Raw genomic sequence first — 18489 nt, forward strand, 5'->3', positions numbered from 1 at the left:
ATTGGTTAAATATTATAATTGTTATAATATTAAAGACTTATTTTGTAAATCTTAATAAGTTAAACCTAGATATAAATATCACATTATTGCCACTCTTTCAAAAAGGGAACCAAAGAAAAAAAATCAACTAATAATTTTTTTAAGTGTCACCACTCTTAAGAAGGTTTTTTAGAAAAACTTCTCCATCAATTCTTTTCTGGAAATCAAATAAGAAAATAGGACAAATCATTTTCCACTTGCTAGCATAAGCACGTGGCATAAAGCTCTCTCCTTTTGAAGGATCCATTGCAATCGTGTGTGCAACATTAAAGGAGAAGCGCTTGAGTGGTTGGGATTCTTGCACACAAGAAGGTGTTCATGTTTCTCTATACCAAAAAGAATCCATTTGACTACAATATAATTTGAAAAGGTAAAAACTTTTTTCTAATTTTCTATGCTATTTAACTTTGCATTAAACAACCAAGGTGATCCAAAGATAAGAGCCGTAGTTTTTATTTTATTTAAATTTTTTTTATTATTTTAGTGCATTGATGCTCTAATCATGCCATTCCTAGTAATGGTATCAGAGCCTCTCTTGGCTTGTTTTAATGCAAAGGCATGTCTTGTAATTGTTGAATTCCAATTCTGATTGGATGTGAGGCATTTGGAAGAGATGAACTAAGTTTTAAATTTCAATTATGTTTTAAAGTAATTTATCACAAAATCAATTTTTTATTTTAATACTTATTTGTTTCAGTAACTATTCTTGTTTGAGTGTCTCAATTTTTTAGAACAATATGTGCATGAGATGCACAAAAAAGTTTGGCAATAAAATGATTCGAATTCATGGCAAACAAGATGCGAGTTGGTGACAGAATTTGATTTTGTCCAGATTTGCATATGGTTCGATTTTCAGTTTTTAATAGGGATCTAAAAGCCTCTAAAAATTCTAAAAAGATTTGAAAGTAATCTACATTGAAAGTGTTTCAATATGATAGCTTACCAACAGAAAACAGTGAAGGAAAAGCCATGAAATCGTGGCTGAAACCACTGTTGGCAGTAGTAGTTTCAGGTCATGATTTTGGCTGAGAAAGTCATCTTCAAAGAGTCCTAAAATTGTGCAATTGTTGTGCCTATTTGGATATATTTTGATGTTTGAATATGTTCAAAAGATGTTTGGAAAGATTACTAAAATTAAGGGATTTAATCCTTTGATTTATGCCACCATAATGCCATATATGCAACTCAAAAACTACAACAATGTATAGAATATATAGACAATGGTTTTTTAGGGTTTTGACTAGCTAAATCAAGACCAAAAATTATAAAATTTTAATATGGAAAGGTATGTTAACTGACCATGGTTAAAATTTGGATATTAAATTCCTTAATTTAGTGCCGCATTAAGCCACAAATCCCTGACTGGTACAATGTTGCAAGAATTTTGTAAAGTCATGGTTTTTGGGATTTTAGTGTCCATATTTGCAGCCTAAATTGGTGAAATTAAAAACACTAATTCACTAAACAATATCTTGTGGAAAAGTTCTGAAAAGATAAATTTTGATATATTTAAATTAGGGAATTTGATTCCTTAAAACAAGGATATCAAAATTTAATTAATCACATCCGTAAATTTAAGAATTTGATTCCTACAAATATAGGAATGTGATAAATATGAACAAGCTAAATATCATGAATTAATTTCCTTCTTTTAAGAAGTGAAATTCAAGTAGGACACTTAAATATAATTAAAGATAATGTTGTCTTAAATATTATATTTAAATTATCTAATGAGAATAGATAAATGAAGACACATAATCTTTAATGTAAAAAGATTAGTAAAAGTTATTTAAAATGTTTAAAGATTGCAAATTAAAAATGTTTTAATTTGTAATAATATTTTAATTCTAATTCTAATAAGATTAGTAATGGATAATATTACTAATACTTCTTAGTAAAGACTTTCTATATATGAAAAATTGTTTCCATACATGGAATTAAAAATGAACTCTAAATTAGTTGCACACTAATTTTGGGTGTGCATATGATTCACAATTAGAATAAGACATAATTTTAATTTTACTTTCATGTGGATGGATGAATGTGGATGATTATGGACTGGCTAAATATAATTGTGGATGTATAGTTAAATTTTATCATGGTATTTATTTATTAAGTAAGGTCTACGTACCCTACCTTTCCCTTGATTTTCAAGGATTGTAAAATTTCTTTCTCACCTAAATTCCCTCGGATGTACCACAAGGTTTCTTTGCTAAAATGTAATTAGTTGCATATCAATGTAGAATTTGGATTAATTTAGGAGTTATTTTATAATTCAAAGATAAAGACCTAAAGGCGTAATGAAGACACAAAAAGGAATATTACAATATGTTGTATGTTATCAGCTAGGTTTGACCAAGATAATTTCCTTTGATGGCTCAAGAAAATTAATATAGATAAAGTCCATAATCATTCAAAGTAGAATGCATGTGATAGATTTAGTTTATACGATTTAATAAATGTTATGTGATTCAAAGTAGTATGCATGAGATAGATTAATTTTACGCAATTAATAAATAACATGCATGTAAAGATGAGACCTTAACTAAGTCAAAAATAAAAAATCCCTCAATAAATATTGAGTCACATGCCACGCATGATTAAATTGCCTTCCACCATATAGCAAGATAACCTAGCTACTCTTTTAATCGGAGAGTTGTTGACCACACTCAATGTCACACTTTTACATGAGTATGTTTAAGCTATTAGTGGATCTTACTCAATTAGTTTCATAAAATTCAAATGCTTGGAAACTTGATTATTATGGAAATTAAAGGCAATGGCTTGGTGAAACATATATGATAGACAATGTGTTGTCACCTAGCTAATCTAGGAGTTGTATAGAGATACAATTCGTAACCTTAGTTACCTACCTAATCTGCCTATCATGGTTTGTTGAGCACACTCAAGGTCATGATTAGATTGGATAGGGATCCTAGCCCACTAAGAGAATCCTTGTAAAGATTTCTTGAGGTGATATGGAGGGTTATCATCTTGAAGAAAATAGTGGGGAAATCAATTTAAGATTTACTATTTCATCTTAATTGATTATAATACATGATTACTCATAAACGTTCTTTAAATGTCCAGGTTGTTAGAATGCGATTACACAATACTTTGTACAACATACTTGATGTCATCATGAAATTCAGGTGAAAATGTTTGGACTAGTATATCAAGTTGAGAAACGCTCTCAAATATCTATTAAGAATAGATGTCATTAAGAAAGATATCCTTGCCTTCTTGACAAGGTCAAAGAATGGGAAACTTGTAAAAGTTTCACCTTTGACCATGTATATGATTGAAGTAAATCTGTCTACTATTGATCCATCATCATGGTTATTAGATACTAGATATGGGTCACACTTATGTAATGACATGATGGTGATAGAAACAAGTAGAAGATTAACAAAAAACAAGGTGGTCTTAAGAGTAGGAAATAAAGCAAAGGTTGCTGCACTGGTTGTGAGGACAGTTACCATTCCTTTACTTTCTAGGTTGATCTTGGAATTAAGAGATTGCTACTATTCCATGTCTCAAAATATCATATTTATGTCATACTTGGCATTATATGATGATATTGAATTTTGCATTAAGGGCAATTATTGTTCTTTCTCGAAAAGAAAGATGCATTATGGTGCAGATACATATTCGAACAATCTCTATATTTTTGATCCTAAATGACCCATGCTTAAAATAAAGGTCAAGATAGCAAAGAAAGATGATCTAAAACTATTTTACTTTTAGCACTGTAGGGTTGGACACATCAATGAGACTCGCTTAACCAAGTTACACAAACAAGGTTATATCGATCCATTTAATTATCTATCTTATGGAACATGTGAGTGTTCTCTCCTTAATAAGATGACCAAGTCGCCTTTGACCAAGAATGGTTAATGAGTTGGGGTGTTACTAAGACTTGTACATTCAGATGTGTATAGTCCTATGAATTCTAATGCTAGAGGAGGATACTCCTACTTCATCACCTTCAAAAATGACCATACTCACTATGGTTATGTATATTTGATGAAATATAAATCTGAATCCTTTGACTAGTTCAAAGAATATAAAGCAGAGGTTGAGAAACAAACTAGGAAGAGTATTCTCACTCTTAAATCTGATTAAGGAGGAAAATATCTTAGCCAAGAGTTTTGGGATTATTTAAAAGAGAATGGGATTTTCGCACAATGGACTTCTTTAAGGACTACACAACACAATGGGGTGTTTGAGAGAAGAAATCAAACATTATTGGACATGGTTCAATCCATGATGTGTCATGCAAATATTTTTATATCTTTTTGGGGATATGCCCTAGAAACTGCTCCTCGCATACTGAACCAAGTTCCTACCAAATCAGTTGATAAGACACCATATGAGATATGGAGTGAGAAAAGGCCTAACTTGTCTTATGCTAGGATTTGGGGATGTACTGCTTTTGTGAAGCGTACAATATTTGATAAGCTAGGAGCGAGATCAAACAAATATAAATTTGTGGGATATCCTAAAGAAATGCACAAATATTATTTCTATAATCCTATTGAGCAAAAAGTGGTTGTCTTAAGGCATGCCACTTTCCTTAAGAAAAAGTTCTTAAATGAAAAGGCTAGTGAGAATAAAGTTGTACTCCAAGAAGTTCGAGACCCACAAATTGACATTCCATTATAACTTGAGCCTGAGATTGTGACATCTAATGTACAACCACAATCTCAAAAGGCACAACCACTCAAAAGGTTTAATAGGATATGTCAAGCTCTGAAGAAATGTGGATTTCTCTTGGAAAGGGATGCATTGCCCATAAATGACGAGCCTATAACTTATAAGGATGCGATGTTGGACATTGATTCTGAGAAATGGCTAAAAGCCATGAAATCTGAAATGGATGCCATGGATACCAGCCAAGTATGGACTTTGGTGGATCCACCTAAAGGGATAAAACCTATTGGTGCAAGTGGGTTTTTAAGAGAAACATTGATGTAGATGGTAAGCTATAAACCTTTAATGCTAGACTCATAGCAAAAAGTTACAAACAAAGACAAGGTATTGTCTTTAAAGAAACCTTTCCACTAATTGCTATACTTAAATCCATTAGGATTTTGCTTGCAATTGCTACATACGATGATTATGAAATTTGGAAAATGGATGTTAAAACTGCATTTCTTAATGGAAACTTGTGAGAGCAAGTGTACATGACACAACTTAAAAGTTTTATATCCAATGCTAATGCTAATAAGGAGTGTAAGCTTCAAAAGTCCATTTATGGACTTAAGCAAGCTTATCAGAGTTAAAACATCGGTTTTGATGAAGCTATAAAAGGGTTTGACTTTATAAAAAATGAATATGAACCATATGTCTTTAAAAGGGCTAGTTAGAGTGCCATAATTTTCCTAATGCTCTATGTTGATGACTTATTACAAATAGGAAATGATACACCATTGTTGTAATCTACAAGGATTTGGCTATCCAATCTATTCTCCATCAAGGATTTGGGAAAAGCAACTTATATTCTAGGAATAAAGATCTAAAGAGATAGATCTAAAAAGTTGCTAGGTCTCTCCCAATCCATATACATAGACAAAGTGCTAAAAATGCTTAGCATAATGGAGTCCAAGAAGGGATAGTTGCCTATGTCACAAGCCATCTATCTTTCCAAGGACATGTGTCCAATGATTCAAGAGGAGAGAGATCACAAAAATAAGATCCCATATGCTTCAGCAATAAGATTTATCATGTATGCGATGCTTTGCACTTAACCAAATGTATCTTATGCTCAAAGTGTCACGAGCATATACCTAGTTAATCTTGGTGAAGGTCACTAGAAAATTGTGAAAAACATCCCGAAGTACTTACGAAGAACTAAGGATGTATTTTTGCTTTATGGAGGAAGCGAACTTCAAGTTAAGGGTTTTATGGATGCAAGTTTTCAAACTAACAAAGATGATAGCAAGTCACAAAGTGGATATGTGTTTATACTCAATAGAGGTGTAATGAATTGGAAGAGTTCCTAAAAAGAGATGCCTATGGATTCTACAATCGAGGTCGAATACATTTCTATGTTTGAGGCAACGAAAGATGCAATTTGGATTAAGAAATTCATTACTAAGCTAAATGTGGTTTCTAGCATTGTTGATCCAATACTTTTATATTGTGATAACAATGGAACCATTGCACAAGTAAAGGAACCAAGGTCTCATCAGAAATCCAATCATGTATTATGACATTACCATGTGATCAAGGAGATCATTAGAAGAGGAGACATTTTCATAAAGCATATATCCATTGAGGATAATATTACTAATCCTTTTCTAAAGCACTGTCCCAATAGAAGCATAATTGGCATATTGAGAACATTGGTATTTGATACATAGGCGATTGGGAGAATGTTAGTAAAAGTCCTACAAGCCAATTTGTGGTTGTATGGGAATTGCAATTTTGAGTTATTCATGTATGACATTTTGTTATTCATAATAACATTGAGGAAGTTCTTATTGACTCCATGTGTTTTTAATGATAACAAAACATTCCTCATTCATTAATCTCTATCTTCATTATTTAAGTGTGCAAGATTTAATTTTATACCCTTAACAAAGCTGTTAATTGAAAGCAAGTCAAGGAGCTTGCTAAGTTTAATGAAGAGTTAATCAGTTAAGAGGGAAAGAGCAAGTTATGAACAAAAACAGAACCTTAATAACTCATTAAGAAGGGACCTTAATCAATTAAGGCATGACTGTGTGATAAGCTAAAGCAAAACAGAAATATGCTAATCGATTAAGAGGTCTGGTTAATTGGTTAGAGCACAATGTCCTAGTATCTTCAAGCACTAAAAACAAATTTGAAAATATAGTTGACTGTTGAAGGGAGCCAAAATGGAGAAGTTCAAAATTCGAATATCTTTTAGCCGATTAAAGCTAGTTTTAATTAGTTATGGTTGAAGGAAGTAAAGCTTCAATTAGTAAAGGGAAGAGCTATCCAATTAAAGAAAAACTGCTATGTAGATAAGTGAAAATAGAAAGTTTGTAACTAGTTAGAGCCTACCATAACTAGTTATGTTAAGAATTTTGAGAATATGGTGCCTTGGAAAGCAAGGATCTTCTCATACTTAATTTCATTAAATTTATTCATAATGAAAGTACATTTTGATAATAAGACAAAGAGTTTGTTTTAGTAAGCATTCATTATCTAGTTATTAAGGTACCATGATTCTATTGAGATATTAGAATACATTTGTATGAAGAGTCATACGTAAGAAACATGTATTTTAATTAAATCTAAAAATTATCTACAGTCATATAATAAAACTAGTCACTTTATTATGTTAAGGTTGTAGTGTCCAAATTACTTCCAACGAAACCAATGTGATTCATTTTAAGGGAATGATGAGTCTCAAATCATTGAAATGGTTAACTTTGAGTAATGACACTATAACGTGAACTGGAATCATATGAGAATCAAATTTAAGTTTTACCGTTACTTAATCTTGATCCCACACTTATGCATTTGCTTATAGTATAATCAAACTCATAATGGATAGTGACTCATGTTTAATCTCCTTATAATCTTTAATTTACTATGAGCATGATCATCATAAAGCATTAATCTAGACTCCGTACATTAGGATTATAATCGAGAAGAACATTGGGGAACATATATCCAGATAATGGAGTTCATAGCATTAACATCACTTTCAATGATTTCAAGAAGATTAGTGATTAATCTAGGCCTAGTAGATTGATGAATTAGCTTCTTATCACATCTGGATGCTCAAAAGATTAGATCTAGAGTATTGAATCACTAATTGGATGAAATTTGAGACTAAGGGACAAAATTGGCATAAAAGGGAAAATGGTAATTTCACTTTTTATCATTGGATGTTTATGAGGGTTCACAATATAACGTCTGCAATTAGATAACTAATAATTGATATCAAGTATTAAATTATTTTCTGTAATTATAGTTAATCCAAAAGTGCAACCATGAATCTATATTAGAGTGATTTAATGGTTAATGAGCTTGAATTATTTTTAATGAGATTAAGAATAATTCTAAGTTTATTGGAGTTGGAATATCTATGTCCAAATAGATTACCCACTTAGCTTCATAGAATTCAACTTGTTTAAGTTGGAATGTATGTTTTAATTTGATTAATTAAATTGTATAAAAAAATGGTAGCTTTAATGTATTGTCTTATTTTGGACAAGAAACATGTTTGGTATTAATTTAGATAAGAAAATATGTTTGTCTTAATTTAAGACAAGAAAATATTTTTTATCTTAATCTAGACAAGAAAACATATTTGTCTCAATTTAGACTAGATAAAATATTTTTGTCTCAATTAAAGACAAGAGTTTTCTTAAATTAAGATAATGTTAGGAGGATTCTTGCAAAATAAATCTAGACATCCATGTTGATAAAACGAGACTCCATGTTTGACTATCACTCTTTTATTTATTATTAATTCTTTTTACATAAAGATGAACAATAATAAAATAAGATTTATTATTTAATAAGGAGTTTTATTTTATCAAGAACTCTAAATGATAATTAAAGAATTAAATTTTTTATTTTTTAATTTTAATTTTGATAATTATGGAGCATGTTTGATGCTTCCACAACTCTAAATGCATAGTCAAGATTGATTCAAAGGTGTTTCATTTTGATTAAACCTTTGATGCTAGAGTTTTAATAAAAAGAGAAGAGATTGGAAGAATAGAGTGATTGTACTTTTTCTTGAAAAAGTTTTAGCCATCACTTCTCTTCTCCTCCTCCAAACTTTTTTGAGAAAAGAGAGATAAAATCGGTTGCTATCTTGTAGTCTTGCATTTCACACCTTGTCCACTCAAGGTTCAAGTTGAAAGTATTTTTGAAGACTAAATGGTAAACTTGTTTGGTCAAGAAATCATTCATTGGTGTGGTAGTGTCCAAAAATAAGAATCTCAAAATAAAAAGTATGATTTTTCTTACTTAATATATTCTTATTTTTTAGGATGTGATTATGTTACTTACAATAATAATGATGTGTGTTTCCGCTTGTGTAATTGGATTTCTTGCTTCCTTTATAAAAGAAATTTTTAAAATCCATGCTTTATACAATCACATCAATCCACCGAGATCCTACTGCAACAAGTTAGAGGAAGTCTGCTGAAGAAGAGACATCTGAAGACAGAGAACTCTTAATAGGTTAGAGCCTTCTATAATCAATTAAAGCAGAAAACACAATAGCAAGGCAATGCAAGACAGAGAAGCTATAATCGGTTAGAGCTGCCTGTAATTGGTTAATCGAAGTTTGTTTACCTTTTTAAATTTAAGCACTAGAGGGCAAAATAGCAACTAGAAGGGCATTAGAGTTGTTTCTAACTTCTATAAACTGCCTTTAATATAAAAATCTGACTCTCAAATATAAAAGGAAGCTCCAACGGTCAAAGAAAATAGATTTAAAGAGAAAAGAGCTACTTTGAGCAAAAAGCCAAACATTCTTCACCAAAAAACATTTGTTCTTCATTCTATATCCAGGAAAAATGTTTGAACTTGATTGTAATCTGTCTAGACTTGTAAAGGTACTTAGTTGTACTTCCTTTTCATCTTTTTCTTGGGAAATTAGAGTATGGAAAGCACTCTAAAGCTTGTTGTAAGCGATTAAAGCTTGGGATAGAAGCGTACCTTGTAAAAGCCTGGTGGAAGCTGTTAATTCCACCAGTGTAGTGAAGTTGGGTTAAAAATTATTGACTTGGAGATCAAGGTAGTGGATGTCGGTCAAGAGGATCGAACCACTATAAATACTCTTGCATTGTCCACTTCCCTTTACCTTTCTTTACTTGTTGTCTTGTAATTCTAACAAGTTCTAATCTTTCCCTCCATCTAGTTGATTAAGAACTCTTCAAGCTCTAAAGGGCTGAATAGAAAATTTTTAGTGCTATTCACCCCCCTCTAGCACTCCAACAGGACCAACTAGTGGTATCAAAGCCATACCTTCAAAATTAAGGCTTAACATCCTTAAGGAAAATCCACATGGCTTTGGAAAAGTCAATTGTTGCCAAGGGTCAATCCACAAATAAGCCTCTTCTATTTGATGGATCAAATTATGCCTATTGAAGTACTAAGATGTCTGTATACATTAGAGCCCTTAACTATGAAATGTGGGATGTTATTACGGAAGGGTCATCTATTCCCACCTCACCTAGTTTCATAACTGGTGAGAAAATGCCTAATCCTAGAGCCAAATGGATTGAGGCTGAAGTCAAAAAGGTATAAAAAAATTTTAAAGCCACCAACACCCTTCATTATGCACTTACTTCTTTAGAATTCAACAAAATCTCTAGTTATACAACAGCCAAAGAGATTTGGCAAAAACTTAAACTCATTCATAAGGGGACATCACAAGTAAAGGAGTTCAAAATTGCCTTACTCACCAATAATAATGAAATGTTTAAAATGGAATCAAGGTAAGATATCACTACCATGTTTGATAGGTTTACCAATATTACAAACAAGCTCAATAAACTTGGTAAAACCATTCTTGAACATGAGCTCATAAAAAGATTACTTAAATGCCTCCCCAAAAGATGGAAACCCAAAGTCACAACTATTCAAGAGGTCAAAGATCTCAATGTGGTCACACTTGATGAAATTTGTGACTCACTCCTCACACATGAACTCAAAATGAAAGAAGAAGAATAAGAGGAAAAGAAATAAGCTAAAGTGAATAAGAAAAATTTAGCACTCAAGATTAGTTTACTTACAGAAGAGTTAAAAGGACTATCAAGTGATAATGATGAAAAGCAAGCCATGATGGCCAGACAATTTAGAAAGCTAATGGGACAAAAAAGCAGAACGTTTGGAAGAAAAATTACAAGAAGGATCAAGGTTCCTTTTGAAAAAAATAAGCACAAGGGTGATTTAAGTAGAAAGGATGAGATCGTGTGTTTTGAATGCAAAAATCTAAGACATTTCAGATCAGAATGTCCATTACTCAAAGAAGAAACCTTAAAGAAAATAAAGAAACCAAAAAAAGCAATGGTGGCAGCAACATGAGCCAATAGTGATTCATCAAGTTTAGAAGAAGAAGAAGAAAAATTGGAAGAAAGAGCCAATTTCTGCTTAATGGCAAAGGAAAAAGAAATTGAGGTAACTTTTAATTCATGTGATATTTCGTATGATGATTTGCAAGATGAATATGACTGCCTATATGCTGAATTTGAAAACACTTGCTTTAAAATATAAGACTGTAAAGAAAAAGGCTGTTACATTAAATGAAGACCTAGAAAAAATAAGCATAAGTACAACTTTATTTTTTAACAAAGGAACATGCTTCAAATTGAAATAGAACAATCCAAAACTGATTTTGAATTCTTAAATCTTGAATTAGAAAGAAAAAGTTTTGAATTACAAAGAGTTGTTAATGAAAATCTACACTTAAAGTCGATAGAGAAGAAAGACTAAAATTGAAATCAAAAGATGAAGAAGAGTTTAAAAGAAAAACAAGCCTTAGAAAGAAAATTAATGCTGTCTCATGTCACTGTTATGTGCGTAGTAGGAAAGGTCATTTGTCCAATGAATGGTTTCATTCTAATAGAATCTTCCCTAAAACCAAATTGGTTTAGGTTTTGCAAGGATTCCATGTGGTTACTAACCCCCAAGGACCCATCAAAGTATGGGTACCTTTAAAGAAAAACTAAAAATCTATTTTGTAGGTTGAGTAAGGACAAAAGGATCAATGTTTTGAAGCTCAACCAAAGAAAACGCAGCCTTGGTACTTGGACAATGGCTGTTCAAGACACATGACCAGCAATGAAAACTTAATTACTAAGCTTGATAGGAAGAAGTGTGGTAGTGTTTCCTTTGGTGATGACTCCAAGGGTGTTATTGAAGGAATTGGAACCATCGATAAGACATCTTAAACATAAATCAAGCATGTCTTATTTGTTGAAGTGTTAAAACATAATTTGCTAAGCATTAGTCAGCTTTGTGATAAAGGTTTTAGAGTATGTTTTGATTCCCATGCATGTCAAGTAATTAATGTTAACACTAACAAAGTAGCATTCATTGGTAAAAGAATTAAAAATATGTATGTCATTTTCCTTGATGAAATTAAGACTAGTGAATCATGCTTTATTGTCAATGATGTTTGTGATAGTTGCTTGTGGCTTAGAAGGTTAAGACATGTTAGTATGCACACAACTTCGAAACTTTTGAGAAAAGACTTGGTCATTGGACTTCCAAAGATACCATTTCAAAACGACACGATTTGTGATACATGTTAATTTGGAAAACAAGTTAAAAGTTCCTTTAAATCTAAGAAAGTAATATCAACTTCTAGGCCACTTGAACTATTACATGTTGACTTGTTTGGACCAATCACTATTGCTAGTCTAGGTGGCAAGTCAATATGGCTTTATTATTGTAGATGATTACTCTAGATATACATGGGTATATTTTCTTGCTCATAAAGATGATGCATTGTCAATTTTTTTTTAAACATTGTAAAAGAGTTCAAAATGAAAGAGGCCTCATTGTTGTTAATGTTAGGAGCAATCATGGTGGTGCATTTGAAAGCGATAATTTTGAAATTTTTTGTAATGAAAATGGTTTTGATTACAATTTTTCTGCTTTTAGAACTCCATAATAAAATGGAGTTGTTGAAAGAAAAAATAGGACCTTGAAAGAAATGGCAAGGACAATGCTTTGCATAAAACAACATGCCAAAATACTTTTGGGCTGAACTAGTGAATATTGTAGCTTACATTTTGAATAGAGTTTCCATTATAGCTATGATTTCTAAAACCTCTTATGAGCTTTACAAAGGAAGAAAACCAAATATTTCTTACCTAAGGAGTTTTGGATGCAAATGCTTTGTTTTGAATAATGGAAACACATCTTGGGAAAATTTAATGCTATGAGTGATGAGGCAATCTTCTTAGGCTATGCATTAAACTTTAAAACAGACAAAGTATTTAACAAAAGAACTCTAGTTATAGAACAGTCAATTCATATTGTTTTTGAGGAGACTAATACTACATAAAGAATGTTAGTGCTTGATGATAATCATGCAGATGACATTGAGAAGAAAATGGATAAGATGATTTTAGATAGCAAAGAAAGTGATGAAGAGGGCTCAAAGGAAAAAGATGATGATGAGCCATCATTAGAATACTTACGAAGAACTGAGGAATAACACAATGATCTTCCTAAGAGTTGGAGATTTGTAAGTAACTATTCCCAAGAACTCATCATTAGTGATCCTTCAGAAGGTGTCAAAACTAGAGGGGGATTAAGATAAGCTTATGAGTATCTAGCATTCATATCACAAGTTGAACCAAGGAACTTTGAGGAAGTTGAAAAGGAAAAAAGTTGGATGATTACAATGTAAGAAGAATTGGGCCAATTTGAAGAGAACAAGGTTTAGACCTTGGCTCCAAGGCAACCAACCATCTAATTGTTAGAGCAAAATGAGTATTTAAGAACAAGATGGATGAGTTGTGAAATGTGGTAAGAAATAAGGCAAGGTTAGTTACTCAAGGCTATAATCAAGAAGAAGCTATTGATTATGATAAAACTTTTGCTCCCATAGCTAGACTAGAAGCTATTAGACTTTTACTTGCCTATGCATTCTTTATGAACTTTAAATTGTTTCAAATGGATATTAAAAGTACATTTCTTAATGGCTTTATACAAGAAGAGGTATATGTTGAACAGCCTCCTAGTTTTGAAGTGTTTGATAAAATTGACTATGTATATAAACTGCATAAAGCTCTATATGGATTAAAACAAGCTTCTCGTGGTATGAAAGACTTTTTATGTTTTTGATTGAAAAAGGATATTCTAGGGGAAGAGTTGATAATACTTTGTTTATTAAGAATAATGAGACTGATTTGATTATCGTTCAAATTTTTGTTGATGATCTAGTATTTGGTGTTTCTAATGAAAGGTTGTGTGAGATTTTGCTAAAGAAATGCAAGGAGAATTTGCAATGAGCATGATAGGAGAACTAAAGTTTTTCCTTGGTCTACTAATCAAGCAATCTGAAGATGGAATATTCATCAACCAAAGGAAGTATACCAAAGAAATGTTGAAAAAGTTCAATGTGATGAATATGAAGTCATTAGAACTCCTATGAGCCCTTTAGCAAAGCTTGACAAAGATGATAAAGGAAAAGATCTGGACCAAAGGTTCTATAGAGGTATGATTAGTTCACTTATTTATCTCACTACAAGTAAACTTGATATATTATTTAGTATGTGCCTATGTGCAAGATTCCAATCATGTCCCAAGGATCACATTTGACTGCGATGAAAAGGAATTTTAGATATCTCTTAGATACTCAAAACTTAGGCTTATGGTATCCAAAAGGTCCATCTTTAATCTTTTTGGCTACTCTGATGCTGATTTTGCTAGTAGTAAAATTGATTGAAAAAGCACTAGTGGTACTCGTCAATTCTTTGGAAACATGTTTGTGTCATGGTCTTACAAGAAACAAAATTCGGCTGCTCTATCAACTACTGAAGCTAAGTATATATCATTAGGTAGTTGTTGTGCACAAATTCTATGGAGTAGGTAGCATCTAAATGATTTTGGAATGGCTATGCATAAGGTTCCCATATATTGTGATAATAGTAATGCCATTATTATCTCCAAAAATCTTGTTCAACATTCTAAAACAAAGCACATAAAAATAAGACATCATTTCATTAAAGATCATGTGCTTAAGAGAGATATTGAAATATATTTTGCAGATACCTCGCATCAATTGGTTGACGTTTGAATGAAGAACATTTTGTAGAATTAAGAGAGATTTAGGGATGATTGATGGTACTGAAATCTAAATTATGCTGAAGTAATAATGTTTTTTATGATAGTGTCTGTTGCTTGATGTAATTGATTAGTGAATATTTTTGGCTAGCCAAAAGACCCTACGTGAAAGATAAGATTCATTCTAATCAGTTAAGGATTTTCCTATTCAATTAAAATAGTTATATTATGGGGTTAACCTGAGTCAGTGAGATAATACTCAATTAGCAACTCCCTTAATCGATTAATGCAAGTCTTGTAGTTAAAGGGCTACCAAGTCAAAAGCATAGTAATTGATTAAGGCTTCCTCTAATTGATTAGAAGATAACTGTGAAAAAAAAAATCTATCGCATGGGAATTTTTCAAAAAAAAAAAAAACTAAGCAGGTGGTACAAAATAGTTCCCACTCAGAACGTGGGTAACCAGTTATAAATCCCCATAAAAGACCATCCACCTACTTAGCAAATCAGTTACATTAAAAATCAAATACCCAAAAGACGTTAGATTTTCCTCTCTGTATTTTCCTTTGAAATCCAAGAAACCCTAGGAAAGAAAATCCCATGGCAAAAAATTCTTTCACTCACAAGGTAACCGAAAAGGGAAAGGTAAAAGGAAAACTAATGATTCTTCATCACATTCTCCCAAAAGGAAAAGAAACCTTAGATTTTCTTCTCTATATTTTCCTCTAGAATCCAAGAAACTCTAGGAAAGAAAATCCCATGGCAAAAAATTCTTTCACTCACAAGGTAACCGAAAAGGGAAAGGTAAAAAGAAAACTGATGATTCTTCATCACATTCTCCCAAAAGGAAAAGAAAAATCAAATGCCATTCAACAGAGAAGAAAAAAGGAAACAAAAGGAAAATGACAAAGAAAGAGAAAAGACCGACAGATGTAAAAGCTACGACAAGAAAAGGTACTGTTTCTTTTTTTCAATTTCAAAATGACATACATGTTGATAGATTTAGGAGAATCGAGAATGCCATAATTTCCTATGGAAAATTTTTTGATTGGGATAGCTTTAATGATTCATCGAGTGTAAAAGAATATTTGAAAAGATATTTTTAATTTATGAAATTAAGATATATGAGTACGTTTAGAGATAGAATGTATAGTCCAACTCTGATTAAGGAGCTATATTCTAGTATAGCTATTGACAAAACTAAACTAGAAGAAGGAAAGAAATTTGCAAAGGATAGATTAAATGCATTCTTAGATGGTAAAGATTTTCAAATTAGTTCTCAAGAACTAAAAGAATTCCTAAAGACTGAATTTGAAGTAATAGAATACAAAATGCTTGAGAAATTTGAGCTAAACCATCCATGGGAAGTTATCCCTTGAAAGATGGAGAAGTTTCCCTCTAGAAGCTAGGCTAGTGAGATCAATAATGCTCAACTCAAAATTCCTTATTATTTCATAGCAACTACTCTCCATGGAAGAAGTAGCAGCTTTAGTTATGTGAGTGCATAGGATCTATGGCTAATGGAGGTTGTCTTTAATGAAATCCCATTGAATATAGGAAGATACACAGTAGAAATAATTAAAACAACTACACTAGGGGACAAAGCAAATATGCCATATGGCAATATCTTTATAGCCTTAATGAAAAAGAAGAGAATCTGAAGTGGAAGATTTTAGTTTGATTTCATGAACAACAAGGATCAGGGAATATTCTTGGGTAGCGCACTAAAAATGGATACAAGATAAAAAGGACTAAGTGTATTAAGATCACAAAGGTACACCTTTACCCTCTCCAACTAGTAATCCTTTAACACCCTTCACTAGGGCCAATCAACCGTCTCTTCAAAGTGACATGATGCTTAATCTCCTCATGAGAATTGATGGAAAGTTGATTGATCAAGTTAAGAAGATGGTAAAGAATGAAGGAAAACTTCAACAGCTTAAAGCTCTATTAAATCCAACTAAAGAAACCAAAGTTCCTAAAGCCTCAGTTCTTACTGCAAGTCAGTCAAGTGAAAGAACTGCTACTGAACAGTTTGAAAGTACTACTTCTAGTCATGATAGGGAAACTGAAAAGGAAATACTTGAAAATCCAAATGTGAATTAGGCTATAAATGAGGATTCTAGAAAAAAAATGTTGAACAAGAAGAATAGGAAAAAAAAACACCCACAGAAAGGCATAAGGGGAAAAAAGAAAAAGAAAGATAACCTACCACGAAAAAGAATGTATAAGAAAAAGAAAAAAAAAAGAATCCCAAGTGGAAAAAGAACATTCAACTATTGAAAAATATGCTGTGAGTTTCCCTCGAGAATCTGAAGAAATCCTCATTTCAGACTCCAAAAGAGATATCATCAATGAAGCTAAAGCTAACCAAGCACAACAACAGGCATTGATGCATTAAGAAGCTCAGTCAACTCTACTAGAAATAGAACAAACAACAAAAGAAACACATCTAAACAAGGGTAAAGCTATTGACACTAATCTTGTAGCAAAGAAAACTACTGCTAAAGGCTAGAAAACTATGGTCACCAAGAAAAAAACCCTCAGAAGAAGAAAGTCTACAAGACTGGCATTGATTTTCACCCAACAATCCTCTAAATCTGAAGACCCTTAGTCTATTTCATTAGACTCTCCATCCCACTCCTCTCCCAAACCTCTCAATGTTCATTTTGGCACTAACGAATCTTCACCTTCATTTGATTATGATTGAAACCATTTAGATGATGCCAAAAAAAAAGGAAAAAATAAAAAGACAAGAAAATAAGATTAGGAAGTAGTGCCGATAGGGATGATGAACTCAATCCTTAAGTTATGCTTTTATTGTCTTTGCTTTGGTATGTTTTTTTTTTGTTTTGTGGTGAACAATGTGGAACAATGGTTGTGTGGTTTATATGTTTTGTGACAAACAATGTTGAACAATGGTTGTGTGGTTTATATGTTTTATGTGCTTGTATATGCCTTTGAGCCAATTAGATTGGTCAAGGAATATATATTGTCCTTTAATGCATATTTAATCGCATAATTTTATGTGATAGAGGTTTTCCTTCATGTTAGTGTAATAATAAGGAGTTATTAAGTACTAATTGGATGAAGCCCATGAAACATAAAGGCCTTGCAAGAGAATTATAAAGTTATTATAATTATGAGATCACTATGCATCAAAGCCATGTTCCTAAAATTGTTCCTGGTCATTGTATTGTCAAGACAAGGCATTGACAATGCTCAAAGACTGGTACATGTTAAGCCTCCTTATGTGAGAAGTAAGCAATCGATCTCATAGATTGAAGTATATGGGATACTTGAGGATAATATATAGGTTCTTGTTAAAGAACAAGTTCACTAAACATGACCCGCTATGAGAACTCCATTTGGTATTTCACTCAAGTGTCTATGGAAAATGTTCTCATGTGATAGTTATGCAACTAGTCCTTAGACTTGAGACACCAAGTCATCTTGTATGGAGGATGACATACTTTGATTTCACCCTTACGAGTTTGGAAGAAACCAAATGCCTAAACAAGGTGTTTTTGGGTATAACATGAAGCATGCAAAGGTGAATGAGTGGTTAAAAGAGAATTCATTATCCCAAGTAATACGAGGAGATGTATCTCACTTGTTCTTAATTCTTGATTAACTTGTATAAAGTCTTGAGCCAAAACATGAAAAATTTGAGGAAAATTAGTTTTCTAAATTCATAAGGTTAGTCATGAAT

Source organism: Theobroma umbraticum, unplaced genomic scaffold (genome assembly GCF_002168275.2).
Source record: "Theobroma umbraticum cultivar Fairchild unplaced genomic scaffold, ASM216827v3 scaffold_51.0, whole genome shotgun sequence".
NCBI classification, from domain to species: Eukaryota; Viridiplantae; Streptophyta; class Magnoliopsida; order Malvales; family Malvaceae; genus Theobroma; species Theobroma umbraticum.